Source organism: Carcharodon carcharias, chromosome 8 (genome assembly GCF_017639515.1).
Source record: "Carcharodon carcharias isolate sCarCar2 chromosome 8, sCarCar2.pri, whole genome shotgun sequence".
Taxonomy (NCBI): Eukaryota; Metazoa; Chordata; class Chondrichthyes; order Lamniformes; family Lamnidae; genus Carcharodon; species Carcharodon carcharias.
Window position 1 is genome coordinate 96,897,908 of NC_054474.1, and position 24,800 is coordinate 96,922,707.

General features: G+C 45.3%; 1 long non-coding RNA gene across 1 annotated transcript; it reads left to right on the plus strand.

Annotated features, from left to right (window-relative positions):
- The first annotated feature begins 2,247 nt into the window (after positions 1 to 2,247).
- On the plus strand, positions 2,248 to 24,800 carry LOC121281300. The gene is made up of 3 exons (XR_005943857.1): positions 2,248 to 2,304; positions 22,766 to 22,861; positions 24,779 to 24,800. It is a non-coding gene; the product is annotated as an uncharacterized LOC121281300 (long non-coding RNA).

A 24,800-nucleotide genomic window follows, 5' to 3' on the forward strand; every position in this document is an offset into this window, starting at 1 on the left:
TCTTCTTTCCCTGTAATGCCAGGAGGGTGATGGCACTACACTGCCTGAGTGCTGACTGCCCAGTATGCCCAGCACCTGTGCAGTGCCAAGGGCACCTGTTTAGCAATATCCAAGACCCTCTCTCCTGAAATGTTAATGGCTCCAGGGTAATTCCCTATAGCAACCATGACTGGCTCCCCACTCTGTATCTGTCTCCTTTCACTTGACCTGTCCCATCAGCATATAAAGCTGGTCAGTCCCCATGAAACAGCTTCATCAATGAGCACTTAATGAGCTCTGCCAGCCTCTTAATTGGTCTTAATGGAGGATGTGACAGGATTGTGATCCTCCCCTCCTGTCTTTCAGCCCATTCTCATGAGGCCCAATTGTTGACATACAAAATGTAGCTGGGGTTCAACATGAGAAATTGTGACATCATCCACTTTGAATCCAAGAACGATCAGTCAGAGTATTTTCTAAATGGTAAGAAGTTTGGAACTGTGGAGGAGCAGAGGGATTTAGGGTTCCATGTGCAGAATTTACTGAAAGGGAGTGAAGAAGGTACGGAAAAAAATGTAAGCGTCGAATGTGATGTTGGGCTTTACCTTAGGGCTGAAATCCAATGGGGTGAAAGCTTTGTTACAGCTGTCTAGACCTCTGGTTAGATCACATCTAGAGAAATACATTCAATTCAGAGTCTCACAGCTCAGAAAAGATATATTGGCCTTGCAAGGCGATCAGCATGGATTCACCAGAATGATGCCGGGACTTAAAGGTTTAAATTATGAGGGCTGGGGGTATAGAACAGGTTTTTATTCCGTTGAGCACAGTAAACTAAAGGGTGATTGAATCAACAAGTTTAAGATATTAAAGAACTTGATGTGATTGATGAAGAAAACTATTATCACTGGTGGAGAGTCTAGAACAAAGGAGCATAACTTTCAAATTAAAGCGAGATCATTCAGTGGTGATGTCAAGAGGTAATTCTTCACTTTCTACCCCCAAAAAGAGGCTGGGGGTCAAATGAAAACTTCAAAACCAAGATTTTGTCAGGCAACAAGAATATTAAGAGTTAAGGGCCAAAGATGGATAGATGGAGTTAAGATACAGATCAGGAACGATCTAATTGAATGGTAGAATAGGCATGAGGGCTGAATGACCTCCTCCTATTCCTATGGTAGAACTGAACATGGTATTTGAGATGTATCTGACCAGAACCCTGTACAGTTTGACCATGACTTCCCCTGACTGTATTCTCCTGTTTTGGATTCATCATCTAACATTATATTGTTGCAGCTCTTGCACAGTTTAGAGGCTTTTTGTGGTGAGTTTACTGAGACCTGTAGTCTCTGCTGCTCTGGTTTTTTTTTATCTCTTTGCCACTCTAATGATGCTTTTAACTTTTTCTGTAGATTTTTCTATTCCTCCCGGAAAGCTCCTTCCCCTTCCCCTTAGCATGATTTGTAAAATTTATTTGCCCCCTTTATATCATTTTAAATTCATTTGTTAAATGATTTTGGGTCTGGTATGAGCTTAAGTCTGTGTTTAATAAGCCCAGCTTGTGGTATTCTGGCTCCATACCGTAAAATTACAATCTTGTTTTTCTGTTTTGGTTCTGAACTGCTACTGCAGGCCTGAAAGAGTTAACCTTCAGTAAAGTGAGTCATGAGGTCCTTGCACTGAGTGTTTATTAGGATTTCACTTTGTGCTTTGGTTTCTCATTCTCTCTGATTCTGTATGAAACATCTTCAGCTGCTGCCACAATGGATCCTGAAGTTTTAGAGCATGAATTAACCTGTGCTGTGTGCCTCCACGTGTACAAAGACCCTGCGGCATTACCATGTCAACACAGTTTCTGTCTGAAATGCATTGAAAGAGCTTGGGCCCAATCAGCAGGCCAGGGAGCATTTGAGTGCCCTCAATGTTGCCGGAAATTCAAAAACAAACCGAAACTAGAGAGAAATGTCACGCTGAGTAATATAGTGGAAAAATACAACCAATCACGGCCTCCAGCTAATATATGGCGTACCAGGTGTGATAGCTGTGATGATAAACCATTCCCAGCTGCAAAAATGTGTCTTACTTGTTTAGCTTCCTTTTGTTTCGTTCATTTAAGACCACATTTACGGAATAAGGCCTACAAAGATCACACCCTCATTGAACCTGTGGCTGACATTACGGACAGGCAATGCAACGACCATAAAAAAAATCCTGGAATTTTACTGTAAAGATGATGCAGAGTGTGTGTGTGTTTCCTGTACAATAATAGGGAAACATAAATCCCACACATTGCTGAGCCTGGATGAGGCACAAGCTGCAATTAAGGTAAGTGACACAATTCCTGAAATTAAATATAGTGAGGGAGAGTTTTCCTGTTAATGACCAACATTAATTGGAACTGATTGCAGACAGTGCTGATTTAGTCTGGTGTTTTCTTGCTGTCCTGGGTCTGGGTTCATGGCTGTTTTTTGTCAGTTTTGCTCCCTTACCTTTGTCTTAAGTCTGTTTGAGCATACAGGGTGGGCCCTGAGAGAGGTGTGAGAGTGACCCAGGGTGACTGCCCCTCAGCCATGCGCAACCCTTCCTGGGTTGGGCACTGTAGAGCTCAGTGTTGGCACCTACGTGAACTGGAATTCCATGGCATTGGGCTGTGGAGCACAGCATGTTGTAGCTCTTTGTAATACTGTGGGATTCTGTCCTCTGAGCAGCAAGGATCATCACAAGTTGGAGGAGTGAGAGATACCCACAGAGGGAGACTCGGGGCTGGGTGTAAAAACTGTTCCTTGCAACAAGAGAGAATTGCTGTTGAGAAATTTTGGTTTGTCTGATTCGTGGAAATGGAGGAGCTGAGTCCATGTGCAAATGCAGCACATGGTGTATGACTGTGAAAAGAAACCGGTGTGTGTGTGGTTACTCAGTGTATACAGGGCAGGGAGAGTCTCTTTACTGAGAGCCACAGAGGGAATTTTCCTGCTCTGAGCCGAGACCCTGAGGTTTAGATGGAGGGAGTGCAGGAGCTGTAGCAGCCAGGAAATCTGGAAATGTCGGGAATGTGAAGTTCCAGCTGAATTTAATGTCAAGGCCTCATTAGAAACCTTTTACCCGGCAGTTGACCAGATTGAGACTGAGCACTGCCAGGTGAGAAATCCTGCAGTACAAGGCAGGAGCTGGGAACACTGGGAATGGTCCCAGTCAATCAAAGATCAGAGCTCAGTGGAAGGTTGGGGACAGGGATCGGAGCGCAGGGAAGAGGTCGTGAGAGGAAGAGAAAGAAATGGCAGAACGGAGGACAGAGAAATGTTGGGAGTGAGGGTGATGGTGGGAGGAGGGAGAGATGATGGAGTGAGAGATTGATGGCAGAAGTTAGAGAGAGATGGCATTAGAGAGAGGTGTTAGAGGGAGAGATGGTGGTGGAGACAGAGATAGCAGAAGGGAGGAGAAAGATGGCTGGGAGAGCGAGATAGCATGCAAGAGAGATGGTATTAGAGAGATGATGGTGAGGGAGAGACAGGCGATGGGCTGGGAGAGACTACTAGCAGGGGGGATCGAGAGATGGCACCAGCATGTAGCAATAGAGAAGAAATAACAGCAACAGAATAAAGAGCAGAAATACAAATCAGTTAAAAGAAGCAGAAACCATGGCCAGGATTTCACAACCCCCTCCAGCCTGGCGGGATATTACGGTCCTGCTGAACTGAATGGAGATTTAAATGGCTCACCGCATCCACCAGGGGGAGACATGCCACGGCAGGGCCATAAAATCCTGGCCCTTGAGACAATTGATTGAATAGTTACTATTGTAACCACTTACTTTGTAAGCTTATCCTGTTGGCAATAACAGGATGTTAGTGTGTTCATTTAATTCAAAATGAAAATCTTGTTTCCTCACCCTATCTGAAATGCAATAATAATGGAGAATCAAGGGGAAAATGGAGGGAGAAACCAAAAACCAATCATCATTGGAGAAAAGGTATGAAGCAAATAATGGGCCTAAAGGCTGACAAGTCCCCTAGAACTGATGCCCTGCATCCTAGGTTCCAGTCTTAAAAGAAGTGGCTGCAGAGATAGCAGGTGCATTGGTTGCAATCTTCCAACATTCCCTTGATTCTGGAAAGATTTCACCAGATTGGAAAACTACAAATGTAACATTCAAGAAAGGAAGGAAACAGAAATCAGGGACTTGAATTTATGCTCCCCCAATGGGTGGGTTTCAATGTAGGGGTCTCATAAAATCCACAGAATGTCACAGAAGGAGGCCTTTCAGCCCATCAGGTCTGCACCGGCTCTCCAAATGAGCATCAGTGCCATTGCCCTGCCTTTTCTCCATTGTAGGGGGTGGTGGTGTGTGTCAGTTTCACCTCTGACTTCTGAGCGGTCCGAATCGCTCCCAATCCCTGGGTTCTAGACCTTGGACTTATTTGGGGGTTGTGACAAAGTGCAGCAGACAACTGGTTTTGGTGCAAGAAAAAAAAACTGGGTTTGTTGAAGTCACAAATGAACTTATAACATTAGGATTACACTGAGATTATACAGACCTACAAAGTACACTTAGCTAAGAATGGGAACACACGGCATAATGAGGGAAAATCACACTACTAATCCCCTTACCCTTGTCCCACCCCCAAAACCTAACTAAGTTGAACTAGGAGAGGTCAGGGATCATGCTCACCAACCAGGGTTCCTTGACAGTTTGAAATCCAGCCAGGTAAGCTGGTTGCAGTTTTGGGGTACGCTCTTTGTGTCCTCTGGAGCCTGACGTCCCTACGTGGTCCTGGTCTGTGGAATCTGCGAAGGTTCTTTAGTTGGGTGGAGGGCGCGGTTGTGGGTGGTCAATCTTCGTGGAGGGCTGCGGTTGTGGCCTTGTTGTCTTCGGTTGAGCCTGCCACCCTGGTGCCCCTTGCCGTGATGTTGCTGCGGGCCTGCAAACCTCCAGATCTCCTCCCTCCTTAAACTCTGCTTCAACCACTCCAAAACTGCTCACCCTAAAATGGCTCACCCCTTCGTAACTGGTGGCCCAGTTATACTGTCTTTTTGGATTTCTTATCTGAAACCAAATCAAGGTTAGTTCTTTGTCTGATTTGGGCTTCTGCAGGTGATTGTTGTCTCATTGTTTTTAATGGGCTTGCATGATGTTATCATTGTCTTCCTGTCCCCGTAACTAGTTTTGAACTGAAAGCCATTGTATATGTGGAGTATTGATAGGTTCGCATAATTGCATTGATTGCGGCCTTCCTGCCTCAGTAGTTAGTAGCGATTATTTATGCAAGATTTTGATGGGCTTTAGTTTCGTGTAAGATTAAGTCTTTCTCTGGGTTGATTGTTTTAAAGGGGAGAATGCATACTCTGTTTCCTCTCGTCTGGTTACAGGCAACAATCCACACTACACTCAACAAGCCCAGGCATGTCCAGTCCCTGGCCTTCATGGGCTGCAGGGTTCTACACTTAACTCAGCAGTTGGGTCCTCTGCCTTAAATCATATCCTTGTTGATGATATGAAAAATGTGGGAATTTTGAGAACCTTCACCATATCCTTGCACATTGTTTCTATTCAAATAATCATCTAATGTCCCCTTGGATGCCTCGATTGAGCTTGCCTCTACCATACGTCCAGGCAATGCATTCCAGAGCCAACTTGTGTGAAAAAGTTTTATCTCACGTCACATCTGCTTCTTTTTCAAATCACTTAAATCTGTGCCCTCTCGTTCTTGATCCTTTTACAAGTGGGAACGGCTTCTCCCTTTCTACTCTGTCCAGCCCCCTCATGATCTTGAACATCTCTATCAAATCTCCTCTTAGCCTTCTTCTCTCCAAAGAGAACAGCCCCAACCTCTCTGATCTATCCTCATAGCTGAAGCTTCTCGTCCCTGGAACCATTCTTGTAAACATCTTCTGCACTCTCTCCAATGTGTTCACATCCTTTCTATAATATGGCGCCCAGAACTGTACACAAAATTCCAGCTGAAGTCTAACGAGTGTCTTATATAAATTCAGCATAACCTCCCTGTTCTTGTACTCTATGCCCCTATTAATAAAGCACAGGATCCTATATGCTTTATTAACTGCTCTCTTCACCTGTCCTGCTAACTCAATGATCTATGCACATATACACCCAAGTCTTTCTGCTCCTGAACCCCCTTCAAAATTTCACTCCTTATTTTATATTGTCTGTCCATGTCCTTCCTACCAAAATGCACCATCTCACACTTCTCTGCATTGAACTTCATCTGCTACCTATCTGCCCACTCCACCAACTTGTCTATGTCCTTCTGAAGTTCCACACCATCCTCCTCACAGTTCACAACACTCCCAAGCTTTGTATCATCCGCAAACTTTGAAATTGTCCCCTGCACACCAAGATCTAGATCATTAATATATATCAGGAACACCAAGGGTCCCAATACCAACCCCTGGGGACCTCCACCACAAACCTTCCTCCAGCCCGAAAAACATCCATTGACCATTACTCTCTGCTTCCTATTTTTCAGCCAATTTTGTATCCACATTGCTACTGACCCTTTTATTCCGTGAGCAATAACTTTTCTCACAAGTCTGTTGTGTAGTACTGTGTTAAATGCCTTATCAAAGTCCATGTACACCACAACAACAGCATTACCCTCATTGACTTTTCTGTTACCTCTTCAAAAAATTCCAGCAAGTTTTTAAACACAATTTCCCCTTTAGAAATCCATGCTGGCTCTTCCTTATCAACCCATATTTTTCCATGTGACTACTAATTCTATCCTGAATAATTGTTTCTAGAATCTTGTCCACTACTGAAGTTAAACTGACTGGTCTGTAATTGCTGGGCTTATCCTTACAACCTTTTTTGAACAAGGGCGTAATGTTTGCAAGTCTCTGGTCGTCTGGCACCACCCCTGAGTCTAGGGGAGACTGAAAGATTATGGCCAGTGCCCCTGCAATTTCTACTCTCATTTCCTTCAATATCCTTGAATACATCTCGTCTGGTCCCGGTACCTTGTCAACTTTAATTACCGACAGTCTATTCAACATTTCTTCCTTGTCAATTTTGAACCCTTCTAGTGACAGGGTTTCCTCGTCTGTCACCATGGCCTGGGAAGCATCTATCTTCTTGGTAAAGATGGATGCAAGGTATTCATTTAATATCTCAGCCATGGCCTCTTCATCCATGTATAAATTCCCTTTTGGGTCCCTAATCCTTTAACCAACCTTTTACTATTTATATGCCAAGAGAAGACTTTGGGATTCCCCTTTATGTTGGCTGCAAGTCTTTTCTCATAATCCCTCTTCACTTCTCTAACATGCTTTTTCACCTCCCCCCTGAACCTTCTGTATTCCTCTTGGTTCCCAATCGTATTTTCTACCTGACACCTGTCATAAACTCACTTTTTCTTCTTTACCTTGATTTCAATCTCATTTTTCATCCAGGGAGCTCTGGATTTGTTTGTTCTACCTTTCCCTTCCAATGGAATATACCTTGACTGTGCCTAAACCAATTCTTTTTTGAAGGTAGTCCATTGTTCAGCTACAGTTTTTCCTGCCAACCTTTCATTCCAGTCTGGAAAAACTCATCGGGGGGAGGCCCTCATGGGAAGCCCAGCAGTTTTAATTGCAAGGGCAGTGTCAGCAAGTGTTAGGGTGGTGACCTTCTTTGTGGGTCCCCTGGGCCCATTAGAGGCATCTCCCCAAGGTCATACCTCTCCCTTTACCCTCCTCCCCTGGCCTTTCAAACCCAGCCCTCCACACCCCCTTGCTGGGTCCTTCCAGCTTGTTCCCAGCAAAACACCAGGCTTATCTCTGAGCCCGGCCTCCTCTTTGTTTGGACTGTCTTTAGCCCTAGGGCCATTGCTCCTGCCTAGCACTGGTGGGACTACAGACCTGCTGGCCATCTGATAGGGCAGAAGTCTTGTCTGAAAGCAATTAATACTGCTCCCAGTGTTAAATTGCTGCAAGCAGCTGGTGGGATTGTAGCAGGATCCCCCACTGAGCTTTTAGCTGAGAATGTGAACACTGCAGTGCCCAGTTAAATCCAGCCCCAGGAAACTATAGGCCAATTAGCATCACTTTTGTCATTAGGAAAATGCTGGAATGAATTTTAATGAAGTAGTATTGGAGCATTTAGAAAGTCATAATACAATCAAGCAGAATCAACATGGTTTTAGGAAAGTATGAAGAATCTGTGCTCACAAAGCTTGAATGTTTTGAGATGGACCCTAACCAAAAAGGGAAACATAGAAAGGAAATTGACCCTTCTACTTTCTAAGGAAACTAAAACTGAAACTGCAATTCCAAGCCAAAACTTCTAGGGAGACTGAAATTGGTCAAAGCACAAAAAAGGAGACAGAGCCATCTGAGCTCACTAGATGAGGATGATTCCGGTACTGCAGTACAGATTGGCAGAAGAACAAAAAGGTGAGATCCAGAAGCTGAGAGTAAACAAAGATATAGCTGCTGCACTTGACCTTAGTGTTATGAAGATAACCCTGGTGGCTCTATGTCATCCAGATTATCGTAATCAGAATTGAGGAGGTTCAGGAGGCATGCGTTGCCATTTTTGCTGAAGGCCAAACTTGGGTTGGTTGCGCCCTGCTGTGGCGATCTGACTAAATCCTAGAAGAGGAGCTAAAATTGTTCATGAGGAAAACAGAGTTTTGAAGGGCTTTGTGACTGAGATTGATGACCTAGAGCGGAATTGTCCCAGATTTGCACTAAGTGTGATAGGGGAAGGCTAGAACGACGTTTTACCTGCCGGACGCAATGGCGGCTCTTCACGCCATATCGTCTCAAACCCACCACATTAAATATGCATTCCTAGGAAACACGCTGTTTCCATGGCAGACGGGCTCTCATTCACCTGTCACATCATTACCTGGCCGTTTCATCACACTGAGCGCCATATTTAAAGTGCAGCTGTGCGCACACTTCTCAGTGTTTCCAGCCCACCACTGCTGCATGGTCCCAAATGGCAAGAAGACTGCAGCCCCGAGGTTCAATGACGTGTCCCTCGAGCACCTTTTAGATACAATGGAGATCCGCTGTGATGTCTTCTACCGCCGCTCTGGCTGCAGGATAGGCAGCAACGTCAATAATCTGCCAAGAAGGGTGCCACTGCCACACAGCAGGACCCCGAAAGCAGGCTGGGGAGGCGGTGGCAGCAGTGGTCAGTGCTAATGCCCCACAAAAGAGGATAGCCACCCAGTGCCACAAGAGGATGAATAATGATCTCTGTTCTGCCAGGGTAAATCACTCTGCTCATCACTCCCAACTCACACACAAACCCATCACACATCCACAGGGCCATCACTCACTGCCAGTTCAAGGGACATCACCATTCACTCTCTCACACATACCTTCATTATCGTGGTGGACCACACACCACCCGCACATGCCAGGCATAGTTATCATCTGGCCAGGCTGGCATCCTGCTTACACTCTCTCTCCATTTCTATTCATGCAGGACAAGCTGGCACACGACAAGAGGGAAATGTTGCAGACTGGTGGAGGAATGCCTGAAATCGAAGCCCTCAAGGACTTTGAAATCAGAGCCATCCAGCTGGCCAGCGATGACCAGGACCGGTCCTGTGCTGACGGTAAGGTCAGCAGTGCTCTACCAAGTGAGGGTGTAGCAGTGCAACATCCATCAGACAATCATGTTGTGAATGATGTGTCCTATTTCACAGGCACTGCCATGCACCAATTATCTCTCCTTGCTTTCACAGGCATTTATGGGAAACTGCCAAGAAAGTTCACGACTCAGGGCCTCCAAAAAAGCCCCAAGGGAAGCTCAGAAGAGGAATCCGCTGAAACCCTCCCTGAAGACCCATCACAGCACTCACCCACACCCTCTACCAATGCAGAGACACACACCTTGGTGGGACCTAGCATTAGAGTAGCCTTGGAATCAAAATTTGGTGAGCACACCACAGCAGCCGGAGGAAGGGACTTCCCAGGTGTCCGGCACCCTGTGGACTGCTGGAGGCCAGAAATTTGCTGAGTCTGAGTCAGATGACGAGCTTCAGGACTCGGTCATGTCATAGTTCCTGGAGCTGCAAAGGCAACTCGGGAACATCAGAAGGGATGTCCGCTGCACTCCTCAGATTGCAAGGCACAATGGAAGAGTCATCCGCCATCAGTCTGAGCTGATAGCGCTGGCATGCCAACGCACTGAGGTCAACACTGGTAGGATGGTGGCAGCCATGGAGACCTTGGTCCAGGACATCGCTCCTGCACTACTGAATAGGCAGAACTCCCATTGCTGACACCATAGTTGGCCTCCAACGTGAGAGGGGTGCGGGGTTGTCTGATCTCAGCTACTTCAGCTACTCCTTCTTCTCAGGGAGTCAGCCAGGCGCCCTTGGGCACTCACAAGGAGGAGGATCAGCAGGTGCACCACCTGGGCCATCCATCCAGACGACCCTGGGAGTGTCCGGCCCATCCAAATACCCTCTTCCTGTGATGTCAACAGCTCCAGCTCCACAGGCTGAGGAGGGTGCCACTGCCGCATAGCAGGACCCTGGAAGCAGGCTGGGGCCCTCCAGGACTCAGCCCTCCAAAGGACGCCAGCCAAGGTCTTCATAGACATGGTATTGCAGTCAACAGGCTGCCACCACCTCTATGTGATAAGCCAGGAAGCCGCAAGATGTAGCGGTGGGTTAGGAAGGATAAGAAGATGTAGTTACACAGCCTGGGAATGGGTGTGAATCACTTGTACATAATGTTCACTATTGTAAATAAACTCCCAAGAATGTCCCCCTGCCTATGGCTCCTTGCTCTGATCAGCAGTGTTTGAGTCACTCAGATTTGAAACTTTTCTGCACAAGATAAAGGCAGGTATCTCAGTCCAGGGCCTCTTCGCTATGCTTTGAGCTGCCTTCAGACCACAGTGATGATCCAGCCTCACACTCCTTGGACATATTAGTGATTCCTGCACCTCGATGTTGCTTGTCATTACTGTCAGAATGTAGTGGGCAGGTGTCACAGAGTTCCGCCATTTTCTTGATGTGCCCTCAGCACATTTAATGTGGGGCTGGCGCCCATCTCTTCAGCATCTGTGACCACTGATGCTGTGCTCCAGAAGGAGTCAGATGCTGAAGGCTGCATCTAAAGGGTGCATTTAAAGTTTCATGGCTGCGTCTCTATGATATGACCCTGATCACGGAGTGCAAGTGAGCTGCCCTCAGCTAGACAGGAGTCACACATTCTCAGAGGCTATGTGAAGATCTATGGAGTGTCCTCACTGCATGTCGTCATCATCCTCCTGCAACTGAACGACTATTAGGGCCTCCACTGTGTCTCCATGACCACCTGTGTCTCATGGCATCAGGTCAAACATGGACAAGGAAACTTCCTGCTGATTACAGTGTACTGCTCCCCAGCATTCCACCTCAGCTGATGAATCAGTATCCCTCTATGTTGAACACTACTTTGAGGAAGCACTGAGGGTGGCAAGGGTGCAGAATGCACTCTGGGCGAGGAACTTCAATGTCCATCACCAAGAATGGCTCAATAGCACCACCACAGACTGAGCTGACCAAGTCCTAAAGGGCATAGTTGCTAGACTGGGTCTAGTTGCTAGGTGGTGAGGGAACCAACAAGAGGGAAAAACATACCATACTTGACCTCATCCTCACCAACCTGCCTGCCACAGGTGCATCCGTCCATGACAGTATTGGTAGGATTGACCGCCACACAGACCTTGTCTTCACATTCAGAATACCCTCCATCATGCTGTGTGGCACTACCACCATCCTAAATGGGATAGATTTCGAACAGATCTAGCATTCAAGACTGGGCATCATGAAGCGCTATGGACCATCAGCAGCAGCAGAATTGTGCTAAAACCCAATCTGTAACCTCATGGCCTGGCATATCCCCCACTCTAGCATCACTATCAAGCCAGGGGATCAACCTGCTTCAATGAAGAGTGCAGGAGGGCATGCCAGAAGCAGCATCAGGCATACTTAAAAAATGAGGTGTCAACCTGGTGAAGCTACAACACAGGACTACCTGCGTGCCAAATAGCATAAGCAGCAAGTGATAGACAGAGCTAAGCAATTCCACAACCAACACATCAGATTTAAGCTCTCAGTCCTGCCACATCCAGCCATGAATGGTGGTGGATAATTAAATAACTCACTGGCGGAGGTGGCTCCACAAATATCCCCGTCTTCAATGGAGGAGGAGCCCAGCACATCAGTGCAAAAGATAAGGCTGAAGCATTTGCTAGAATCTACCGCCAGCCTCCTCTGGAGGTCCCCAGCATCACAGATGCTAATCTTCAGCCAATTTGATTCACTCCATTTGACCAAGTGTGGCATCAAGGAGCCCTAGCAAAACTGGAGTCAATGGGAATCAGGGAGAAAACTTTCCACTGGTTGGTGTCATACCTAGCACAACGGAAGATGGTTGTGGTTGCTGGAGGTCAATCATCTCAATTCCAGGACATCACTGCAGAAGTTCCTCAAGGTGGTGTCCTAGCCCCAACCATCTTCAGCTGCTTCATCAATGACCTTCCTTCCATCATAAGGTCAGAAGTGGGGATGTTCGCTGATGATTGAACAATGTTCAGCACCATTTGCGACTCCTCAGATACTGAAGCAGTCCATGTCCAAATGCAGCCAGACCTGGATAATATCCAGGCTTAGGCTGACAAGTGGCAAGTAACATTCACACCACACAAGAGTCAGGCAATGACCATCTCCAACAAGAGAGAATCTAACCATTGATCCTTGGCATTCAATGGCATTACCATCGCTGAATACCCCAATATCAACATCCTGGGGGTTACCATTGACCAGAAGCTGAACTGGACTAGCCATATAGATACTGTAGCTACAAGAGCAGGTCAGAGGCTAGGAATCCTGTGGCAAGTAACTCACCTCCTGATTCGCCAAACTCTGTCCACCATCTATAAGGCACAAGTCAGGAATGTGATGGAATATTCTCCATTTGCCTGGATGAGGTGTAGCTCCAACAATACTCAGGAAGCTTGACACCATCCAGGTTAAAGCAGCCCGCTTGATTAGCACCCACATTCACAAGCATTCACTCCATCCACCACCGATGAACAGTGGCAGCAGATTGTGTGCACTATCTACAAGATGCACTGCAGAAATTCACCAAGGCTCCTTAGGCAACACCTTTGAAACCTACGACCGCTACCATCTAGAAGGACTAGGGCAGCAGTTACATGGGAACACCACCACATGGAAGTTCCCCTCCAAGCCATACACCATTCTGACTTGGAAATATATCACCATTCCTTCACTGTCGCTGGGTCAAAATCCTGTAAATCCCTTCCTAACAGCACTATGGGTACACCTACACCACATGGACTACAGCAGTTCAAGAAGGTAGCTCACCACCACCTTCTCAAGGGCAATTAGGGATGGGCAATAAATGCTGGCTTAGCCAGTGATGCCCACAACCTGTAAATTAATTTTAAAAAATTGAAGACAAAAAGCTGGAAATTATAGGTCAGTTATCCTAACATCTGTGATTGGGAAAATGTTGGGATCAATTATTGAGAAAGTGGTAGCAGGAGATTTAGAAAATCATAATACAATCAGGCAGAGTTAACATAGTTTTGTGAAAGGGAAATTGTTAGTGTCCTTTGAGGATGTAACAAGCAGGGTGGATAAAGGGGAGCTAATAGATGTGCTATATTTGGATTTCCAAAAGGCATTAAATACGGTGCCACATAAAAGATTACTACATAAGGTAAGAGCTCATGGTGTTGGTGATTAGTGCAGGTAGAGGATTTGCTAACAGGAAACAGAGAGTTAGGATAAATGGGTCATATTCAGGTTGGCACAATGCTGAGGCCTCAACTTTCTATAATCTATGTTGATGATTTGGATGAAGGAAAACTGCACCGTAGCCATTTTTTTGATGATACAAGGATAGGTAGAAAAGCAAGTAGAAAAGGATGCAAGGAATCTGCAAAGTTATGTAGGGTGTTGGATGCCGTTCAATAGGTTTCAATGAAGTCTTCACAGTCTTAAAAACAGAATTACCTGGAAAAACTCAGCAGGTCTGGCAGCATCGGCGGAGAAGAAAAGAGTTGATGTTTCGAGTCCTCATGACCCTTCAACAGTTCTGCTGATGCTGCCAGACCTGCTGAGTTTTTCCAGGTAATTCTGTTTTTGTTTTGGATTTCCAGCATCCGCAGTTTTTTGTTTTTATCTCTTCATAGTCTTAAGTAGGTTAACTATATTCATTATTATTGCAAGATCAATGCACATTTATACAGCAAAGGGTTCAAGCTGCTTATTCACATGGCTCTGCCCAACACTGGACTGACCTAGGTGTGGGTCATTGTTCTCTTACATCACTGTGTGGGCAGTACTGTACTCAGTCCCATGATGACTCTATATGTACCAGACCCATAAGCTACACTTCCCCAAAGTCTTTATCCAATGTATTTCAAGTTATTCCAGTTTGCCTCTTGTATTTCCATTGTTATTACTACCCCATCTCCCCCTTTCAAGTCTCTGAGTTCATTGGGTCAGGCAGTCTGGAGGCCTTACAACCCTTCCGTAATTCATTTGCACTATTGTCGGAGGAGTGGTAAGCTCTGTCGTTGCATTGTTGATTTAGAGGTTGTTCTGGCATCTGGGTATCTTCCTTGGTGTCTCCCACTATACTGTGGGAACGGACAGTGTAGGGATGAGGAGGAAACTTCTTCTGTTTCTCTGGCATGCCAACCAGTTGGACCAAGGTAGATCATTGTCCTTTCTGATGATAGTAGCCTCTCAAGGTCTTTACTCCAGACCCTATCATCCTTGCATACTTGTGATAAGTGTCAGGTGCGATACCTTTTGATGTAGATAGAAGCCTGCTTCTGCCTATAGAACTGCTCTCTTGCTTGGACGTCCTGGTAATCCTTGGTTACCAACCCTGGTATTAGTTTTTTGCGGCAAAATTGGAAGTTGTGTGTGGAGTTTCCTGCCCATCAGGAGATCGAATGGGGCCAGGCTGCATTATAATGGGGTGGACCTGTCGGTTGGCAGTGCTGTGGGAAAGTCTTCATTCTTTTTTAGGAGGGCTTTTACAGTGCAGGCTTCTCTTTCGGCCTCCCCATTTTAAAAAAAAATTATTCACGGGATGTGGGCTTCACTGGCTGGTCCAGCATTTATTGCCCATCCTTAGTTGCCCTTGAAAAGGTGGTGGTGAGCTGCCTTCTTGAACTGCTACAGTCTATGTGGTGTAGGTACACCCACAGTGCTGTTAGGAAGGGAGTTCCAGGATTTTGATCCAGTGACAGTGAAGGAACGGCAATATATTTCCAAGACAGGATGGTGAGTGGCTTGGAGGGAAACTTCCAGGTGATGATGTTCCCATCTATCTGCTGCCCTTGTCCTTCCAGATGGTAGTGGTCGTGGGTTTGGAAGGTGCTGTTTAAGGAGCCTTAGTGAATTCCTGCAGTACATCTTGTAGATGGTATACACTGCTGCTGCTGCTGTGCGTCAGTGGTGGGGGGAGTGAATGTTTGTGGATGTGGTGCCAATCAAGTGGACTGCTTTGTCCTGGGCAGTGTCCAGCTTCTTCAGTGTTGTAGGAGCTGAACTCATCCAGGCATGTGGGGAGTATTCCATCACACTCCTGACTTGTGCCTTGTAGATGATGGACAGGCTTGGGGGGTCAGGAGGCGAGTTATTCGCCGCACGATTCCTAGCCTCTGCCCTGCTCTTGTAGCCACAGTGTTTATATGGCTAGTCCAGTTCAGTTTCTGGTCAATGGTAACCCCACGGATGTTGATAGTGGGGGATTCAGTGATGGTAATGCCATTGAACATCAAGGAGCAATGGTTGGATACTCTCTTGTTGGAGACAGTCATTGCCTGACACTTGTGTGGCGCAAATGTTACTTGCCACTTGTCAGCCCAGGCCTGGATATTGTCCAGGACTTGCTGCATTTGGACATGGACTGCTTCAGTATCTGAGGAGTCGCGAGACCCCCACTTGACTGTGGGTATCTTGGGGAGCTGGTATGGTGGTGGAAGCTGCATGTGGTGGTGATGTGGCGAAGTACTCATTTGAAAGTTGTGGGTGGCTATCAGACACAATCTTGTCCGGGATGCCATGGTTCACAAATATTTCTTTCAGTGTCTTAATTACTGCCTCTGTGGAGTCATGTATAGTTGCTTTACCCCAACCTATCTGGAAAAGTAATCTACTACTGTAAGGAACAATTTGCTATTGAAGACAAATAGGTCGATGGCCAGCCTCTCCCACGGCCTGGTGGGGATCTGTCTGGGGATGAGGGCCTCTCTTCGGTTTTGCCTGTGCAACGCACGCACCTGACAATTCGCTATAGTGTTCTCAATCCTCCTGAAATGCCTGGCCACCAGACAGCGGATTGGGCTTGTGCCCTGCACTTGGTGATGCCCAGGTGGTTCTGGTGTATATTTTGAAGGAGCTCCAGCTGAAGAGAAACTGGAATGACCTGTCTCTTATTGTAGACCAGGAGATTGTCAATGACTGTAAAGTGTTTTTCAAACCAAGCTTTCAAGGTACCACCACTTGGACTCTGTTGTGGCTAGCCTCGTTGACAGTAATGGCAATCCCGTACACTCTTTATCACGCATTTGTTCCTGGCAAATCTGTTGGAGTTTACTTGTGGTCACTGGCAGGTATCTCCTTGTCAACTGGGTGTACGTTTCTAGCTCTTTGATGAGGTTGACATCCTATTTTGTAGGAAGGCCTTCTGTGGCCCTGGAAAGTGTGTCTGCTGTTGTTTGGTTTTTACCTTGGATATATAACATCTCATGAGGAATAGGTGGAACCTCTGAATTTGGGGAGGAATCTTTGCTAGCTCCTTCTCATTCAGTAATGAGACTAGTGGTTTACACTTGTTTCGAGTGTGACCTTGAGGCCGATGACGTGTTCTGAAAACTTCTCGCATATCCACATGACTGTGGGGGCTTCCTTTTCTATGGTGGCGTATCTCATCTCCTTATCTCTTTGACAGCCCTCTGGAAGCGTAGTAAACTGATCGGCAACTTCCATCCAATTGGTCCTAGAATAGGATTGCTCCAAGGCCTGTGGACGAAACATCCACTGCTATGGTGATGGGCAGGGATGGATTGTAGTGGGCCAGAACACCATTGGAGAGCAGCTTTGCCTTTATTTGAGTGAATGCTTGCTCTTGATGTGAGTTCCAGCACCATGCCTGGTCTTTCTTAAGCAGGTGCCTCAAATTTTGTAAAGGTTTTACCAGCTGGTTCACCATCTCCAAGAGTCCTTGGAGGTCTGGAATTGAGGATTGGGTTGGGAACTCACTAATAGCTTTAGTTTTTTGTGTGTTTGCCCTGATAGCTTTATTGCTGATGATGTGGCCCAGGAATTGAATTGTTGTTTTGGAGAACTCACATTTCTCATTCAGCATCAGCCCTGCTTCTTGCAGGCACTCTAAGACTGCTGTGAGCCTCTTGTCAAGGTCCTCCACCATTGTACCATGAACCAATACATCATCCATGTGGCAAATGACCCCCTGTAGGCCCTGCAAATAGACCACATTGTACATTGAAATTTTTCTAGCACCGAAGTAATTCCAAACAGAAGGTAGTTAAAACAGAACCTGCCAAAGTGGGTAAAGAATGTGGTCAGCAGCCTTGACTCTTCATCAAGAGAAAGATGCCAAAAGCCTCTGTTGGTGACGAGCTTTGAAAATAATGTGCTCTTTGACAGTTTAATCAGGTTTTCATCCACTGAGGACATGGGATGTGCTTCTTTGGCAATAGCTTTATTGAGTCAGGTCAATGCAAATACAGATGGACCCAGTTGATTTTGGAACTAGGAACATCCTGGAACACCATGCAGCTGATTGTCTGTCTGTGGAGATGACTCCCATGTTTGTCATCTCGTCCAGCTCCTGCTGCGCTTGTTTCATGAGTGGGTGGGGAATCTGTTGTGGCATGAATAGGCACACAGGTTTAGCATCCTCCCTCATTATGATCTTGTACCCATTTTTCAGTTGCCCCAGTTCTGTAAAGAATTTTGGGAGCTCACTTTTATACTTGGAGTCAAGCCCTTCTTGGTTGAGCTGGTCAATTTTTTATAGAAGGTTAAGTTTGACATAGACTTTGTGGCTTAATAGTAGACAGTCCTGGTTGTGGACCATGGTCTCTCAGATTATTTTATCCTTGTACCTCAGTGACCTGCAGAGTGCCTTTCACCAGCAGCTATATACCTCTTGCTCCGAATAGGTGTGTCATGGATGGCATCAGCCTTTGGGTCACCAGCCATGGTCTTCTATTGACAGGATTGTAACACTGCCCACCCCCCCGCCCCCATCCAATTTAAATCTTGTGAGGTGGCCATTAACCAAAATGTCCACATTCCAAACAAAAATATAGGATCTTTGACCTCACCCAATAAGCATGGCTGTGTGTCCTCTTGGTGTGCAGTCTCGACCTCATGAATCATCTTTGGGTTTTCTGTGTGTTTAGGTGTTTTGACCTTGCAGTTTACCTAAATGTCCAATCCTGTTACATTAAAAGCATTGGGCTGAAATTGCAGGAAATTGATTTTGCCTTTCAGGACACTTTGCTTCACATTGCTGGCATGGTATCTCTACTGGTCAGTTAGGGTATTGTTGCCCTTGGCCTGGAGTGTCCTTGTTTCTGTGCTGCTTAACTAAATGGACTGAGGGTTTTCTTTGTACCACGGTTTACTTTCTCCTCTTAAAATTAATCTGTGCTATACACAGAGTTCAGACTGCCTAAAAATCTGGATAGCTTTCTCAAGGGCTAGATATCCCTTCACTTGCAGCATGTCTGGGAGTGGGTTGGCCATTATTCTTACAACCATTCTATCCTTGCCTAGCAATAATGCCATCCACCATCAGACCTACTGAATAAAGCAGTGTGTTAATCTGTTCAGCTTCTGTCTTTTTATCCAGGCCTGAAGCAATTGTGTATCTGAGGAATCTTTCTCTACAAATTATGTGATTTATCTGGGCCTTGGATAAGTTCAAACTGATCTGGAAGAGTGGATTTCTGATCAATAATTGAAAAATTTTAAAGAGTAGTTCAGCTCAGAAGTTGCTGAAATTCAAGATGGCATCGCTGTTCATTTGAAGACAAAGGGTTCACCCACCCATATTGGTTTGGGTAGGCTCCTGCTGTAATGGCGCTCTCACACAGTCTTGAAAAAACATTAAACAATGGCACCTGGATCAACTGGCTGCAGAATTCTCTGTTTCAGAGCTATGCTTTAGGGTTGCAAAAGCGTTGAATCCTGGCCTTTGCTGATCTTTAAAGCTGATTCTTGAATCATGAATCTTCTGAATTAATTAAATTTTTCTTCGTGGATTGAGCTTGGGAATCTGTTTATCCCAACAAAGATTTTAAGTGGCAATTTCTGACCACTGATCTATTTAAAACTTTCTCAGGACTTGCTGTATCTGGGAATTTAGAAAGCTTTGGCTCACCCCTGCTAGGTATGTTGACTCTGCACTCTGGGAATTGAAGCTGAAGTTCCAAGAGATCCCACGGAATCTTCAGCTGCAGTGAGGAATTTTAAATTTCTGCCTGGCGATTTTCCTCTGCACATTTGCTTCTCAAGCTTTTCTTCAGGTCAGAATGCTTCTTCAATTTTTTTTTTTAGTCTTGCAGAATTACGGTCTTTCTTAGCATTTTTTGTAAAGTTTTGGGTTTTTCCATTTATTGCCACCTTATTGTCAAGTGTTGGATACCGTTTGGTATTAATGAAGTCTTTGTACTCTTAAGTAGGTTAAATGTATGTATTTATTAACTACAATAACTATTTGCACATATACAGTAAAGGGTACAAGCTAGAATGCTTGCTGGTACGCAAGGCTCTGTCCAACATTAGACTGACCCTTAGGTGTGCGTAATGTATTCTCTTACGTCATTGTGTGGGTGATACTGTACTCAGTCCCACATTAACCCTACATGTACCAGACCCTCATACTACACAAAGGAACATAGGTTAAGTAAATGGGTTAAATGGCATTTGGAGTATAATGTGGGAAATTGCGAGGTTAGCCACTTTGGTGGAAAGAATAGAAAAGCAGGATATTATTTAAATGCAGAGAGACTGCAGAATGCCATGGTACAGAGGGATTGATGCACCCTTGTACATGAATCACAAAAGGTTAGTAGGTACAGTAAGTAATTAGGAAGGAAAATGGAATTTTAGCCTTTATCTCAAAAGGGTTAGAGTATAGAAGTAGGGAAATCTTGTAACAATTGGGACGGCATTAGAGAGATGACTCCTGAAGATCTGTTTTGTTCTCCTTAATTAAGGAGGAATATACCAGCATTTCAGACAGTTCGAGGAGGCTCACTTGGCTGATTCTTGGGATGAAGGGTCATTATTATGAGGAAAGGTTGTGAAAGATATAACATCCTGAGAGGGCTTGACAGGGTAGATACTGAGAGAATGTTTCCTGTCATGAGGAACTGAGGACACAGTTTAAAAATAAGGAATATCCCATTTAAGATGGAGAGGAGGAGGAATTTCTACTCTCAGAAGGTTGTTAATCTTTGGAATTTTCTATCCCAGACAGCAGTGGAGGCTGGTCATTGAATATATTCAAGCCTGATTTAGAGGGATTTTTGATTAACAAGGGAGTTAAGAGTTATGGGAAACAGGCACAAAAGTGGAGTTAAGGCCACAATCAGATCATCCTTGATCTTATAGAAAGGTGGAGCATGCTTGAGGGATGAATAACCTAATTTTGCTCCTATTTCTTTTGATCTTATGACATCCTTTCTGACTGTAACAAAAGTAAACGATCCATCCTCAACCTTCTGCACCTGACTATGGCCTTAGACATGGTTGACCAAACCATCCTCCTGCAACCCTTCTCCCTGTCATTCAGCAGGATGGGACTGCACTTGTCTGGTTCAATTGTTATTGATTTAATCATCCCCAGCATATCACTTAGAATGGCTGCTCTTCCCAACTCTAAATTGTTATCTCTGAAGTCCCCCATACATCTGTCCTGACCCCTCTGCTATTTCCCAGCTACTTGCTGCCCCTTAGCAACATCATCTGAAAACATAGTTCTAGTTTTCACATGTACACTGGTAACCCAGCTGTACCTCACTACCACCTCTCTCGTCTCTACTGTTGCTAAGTTATCAGACTGCTTATCAGACATCGAGGGCAGAATATTGTCATCGGCGTGTGGGGGCGGGCCCAACACACCCCGACGCATAAAATGACGCGAGGTGACATCGGTTGTGAGTCCTGACGTCATCACGCGTCTGAGGCAGCTGCTCTCCCACTGAACTGTCAAGGGCCTATTAAGGCCATTAAGAAAGCAATTTACCCTATTAACAATGCTGCTGGTCCATCCTTAAGGTTGGCAGGCAGGCGAAGAGCCCAAGCGGCCTTCGCGTTTTCCAGGAAACCTCATCCCCGGGCGGGATGAGTTTTCCAGAAGGTTTTATAAAATTTATAAATAAATTTTGTTCACTTCACAAACATGTCCCAGCTCATGTGACTGTCACATGAGGGGACATATTTAAATAATTTTTTCCTTATTTTTAAAAAACTTTTATCATCCACTTAATCTCCCTGAGGCAGCTCTGTGCCTCAAGGAGATTGCTGCACTCTTTCGCATGCATGTATGAAAGAGCGCAGGCCCCGACTCTTTCTCCTCCCCCTGCTCACACAGGTAGCACTGAGCGCTACCGGCCACGCGTTATACTGGGTAGGCCTTAATTGGCTTGCCCATGTAAAATGGCGGCATGCAGCCAATCTTGGGCAGCGACTGGCTCTGTGCCCGCCTGCCAGAGGTAAGATTCTATTGCTAGTATCCTGAAACGCAGGAATTTTGTTTTATTGAATATTCAGAGGAGTGTTCAGTCACACCAACTCCCTTCCCTCCCTGATTCCCTATCCTCAGCCTCTATCAGCCTCAACCAGACTTATTATAATTGCATTGTCCTATTCAGAGCTGAGCTCTAACACATCTATCTTCTGTATTATGAGGAAAACTTCCACATCATTAATATCACCTGTTTCCTCCCATGCCTCAGCTTATCAGTGAATGAAATCCCCATTCATGCTTTTGTAACCGCCGACGGTTCCAGCATAATAAGAGCAAAAAGCTGCAAATGCGGGAAAACTGAAATAAAAACAGAAAATATTGGAAATACAAAGCAGGTCTAGCAGCACCTGTAGAGAGAAAAGCAGAGTTGACGTTTTGAGTTGAATTTGACTCTTCTTCAGAACTGCAAGAAGATCCTGCTGAGTATTTCTAGCACTTTCTGTTGGCTATTCCAATTCTCTCCTGGTTGTCCTCCCACCTTGCACCCTCAATAAACACAAGTTCATCCAAAAATCTGCTGCTCTTTTCCTGACTCAGATCAAGTCCCGTGCCCACATCAGCCCTGTCCCTCCGGACCTACATTGGGTCCTGGTCTGGTAATGCCTCAATTTTAAAATTCTGAACCTTGTGTCCAAATCTCTCCATGGCCTCACCCCATTCTATCTCTGTAACACCCTCCGATTGTTTGAACATACAACACTGCCTCAATCCTGGTCACTTGTGCATCCCTAACTTCCTTTGCCTGACCATTGGTTTCAATGCCTTCAGCAGTCTAATCCTTTAGTTCAACAACTCCCATCCTAAACCCTCTTCACCTCTTGCTTAAAGACAACTAAAGCTGACTTCTTTAACCAACCACCTGTCCTAATGTCTTCTCCTTTGAGTCAGTAGGAATTTTTGACTGATTACTCTCCTGTGAAGCATCTTGGGATGTTTGACTATGTTAAAATTGCTTTATAAAGCAGGTCATTATTTTAAATATTTTCTAAATGTCTTGCAGGAAGAATTGGAGCGAGAAATCGAGAAGCTTCAGGGAGCCCAGCAGAACTGTTCAAACAAACAGCAAGAGTTGGAGAGATCGGAATTAGAAGTAAAGGTAGAAAAATGTGGACCTGGATTTACAGGATCACAGAATTGTTACAGCACAGAAGGAGGCCATTTGGCCCATTGTGTGGGCACCATCTCTCCAAATGAGCAATTCACTTACTTCCTTTCTCTTGCCTTCTCCATGTGACTCTGCACATTCTTCCTTTTCACGTAATGGTTTAATCCCCTTTTTAATGCCTCGATTGAACCTGCCTCCACCAAACTCTCAGGCAATGCATTACAGGCTCTAACCACCTGCTGTGTGAATAAGTTCTTTGTAATATCACTTTTGCTTCTTTTACCAATTCTTTAAATCTGTGTTCTCTTGTTCTTGATACTTTCACGAGTGGGAACAGTTTCTCCCTATTTACTTTATCCAGACCCCTCATGATTTTAAATACCTCTATTAGATCTCCCCCTAGCCTCCTGTACTCCAAGGAAAACAGTCCTAACTTCTCCAGTCTATCTTCATAACTGAAGTTCCTCATCCTGGAACCATTCTCATGAATCTTTCTGCACTCTCTCCTACAGAAAGACATTATCTTCTCATTGAGTTAATGAGCACATCAGAAACAGACCTTCCAAACCAGGCTGGTTCTGTTGGGACCAAATTACTGATTACACTGAGTTCCTGTGTGTTTGATATGAGGGGGAGCTGCTAAACTCTACCTGCACCACCCAGAGAATATTATTCCATCACTTAGATATAGGGTTGCCGACTGTGATTAAGTGAATTCCTCGAGGTTTCATCACATGACTTGCCTCCATGCTCCAGCCACTAGTCAGCCAGCACATGCATCCTTGTGATGCACTGCTTTCCTTCACTAATGGGAAAGCAAGATGTTTCATTATCCAATTGGATGATGCTTTACTGTCAGCCAAGAAGTCTTTTTTTTTCTACATTTTCAATATTTTTATATCTGGTAAAGAGAAATGTTCAAAGGACAAAAATTAACAACCTTTTTGAATGTCCCGATGATTTTTTTCCAGGGTTGCATGCAGCAGTATTCTGGGGATTGATCTTCAATTCCTAGAGACTCCAGGCCAATCCTGGAAGGTTGGCAACCCTACGTGGGCTCTGGATTTACTGAAACAGACACAGCCAGGGACTGTCAGTTGAGGACTTGTCCTGAAGTCTGAATCATATAAACATAGAAAGGAAGAGGAAGAAAAGCACATTAGCCCCAGTGAGCCTGCCCCATGCAGACAGGGTTCAATCACACACATCACTGATCCACCCTGAACCATGTAGTCACCTGGGAAAGACAAACAAAGGAGAGAATAACCCCTACAGCCAATTCAGGACAAACCCCAGCTCCCTTTTAAAGGGTGGTAGTGACTCCATATCCACCACATGTTCAGGGAGCCTGTTCCAGACATTGAAGGTCTGGTGTCTAACCTAACTCTGTGTCCATGGATTTTATACACAGACCCTCTAGTCCTACCCTCCTGATCCATCTCAAGTACCTCACCCAACAAGTGAGTCCAATAATCCCTCTATCATTTTCAAAACCTCCATCATGTCCCTCTCAGCCTGCCTTTCTCTAAATCACTCAGTCTTTTGGAGCTGATCCACTGAACTAAAATCTATCAGACTCTGTGTCATTCTGGTCATCATCCTCTCCAGAATCTCAATCTCCTTCAACAGGTCTGGGCACCAAAATTGGAGCCATCACTCCAGGTATGGATGGACCAGGTGGCAGTGCCATACCCAGTCTAAATACAGTGGTCTTTCTTTTAAACTCCAGGTAACACTGGTTTACTCTGTTTTCTCTCTCAGTAGACACCACCACCCCCCCCATCCCCACTGTCTATCTTTAACGGGTAGTGATCTAAACAAACTGTCTCACGTCAGCAAAGTGCCGTGTGCTCAGGGTAACATCTGTGTGGAAGGGCCATTTGTAATGAGAGTTGGTTTGGGTTTCAGACACAAATCCATGAGCTGAAAG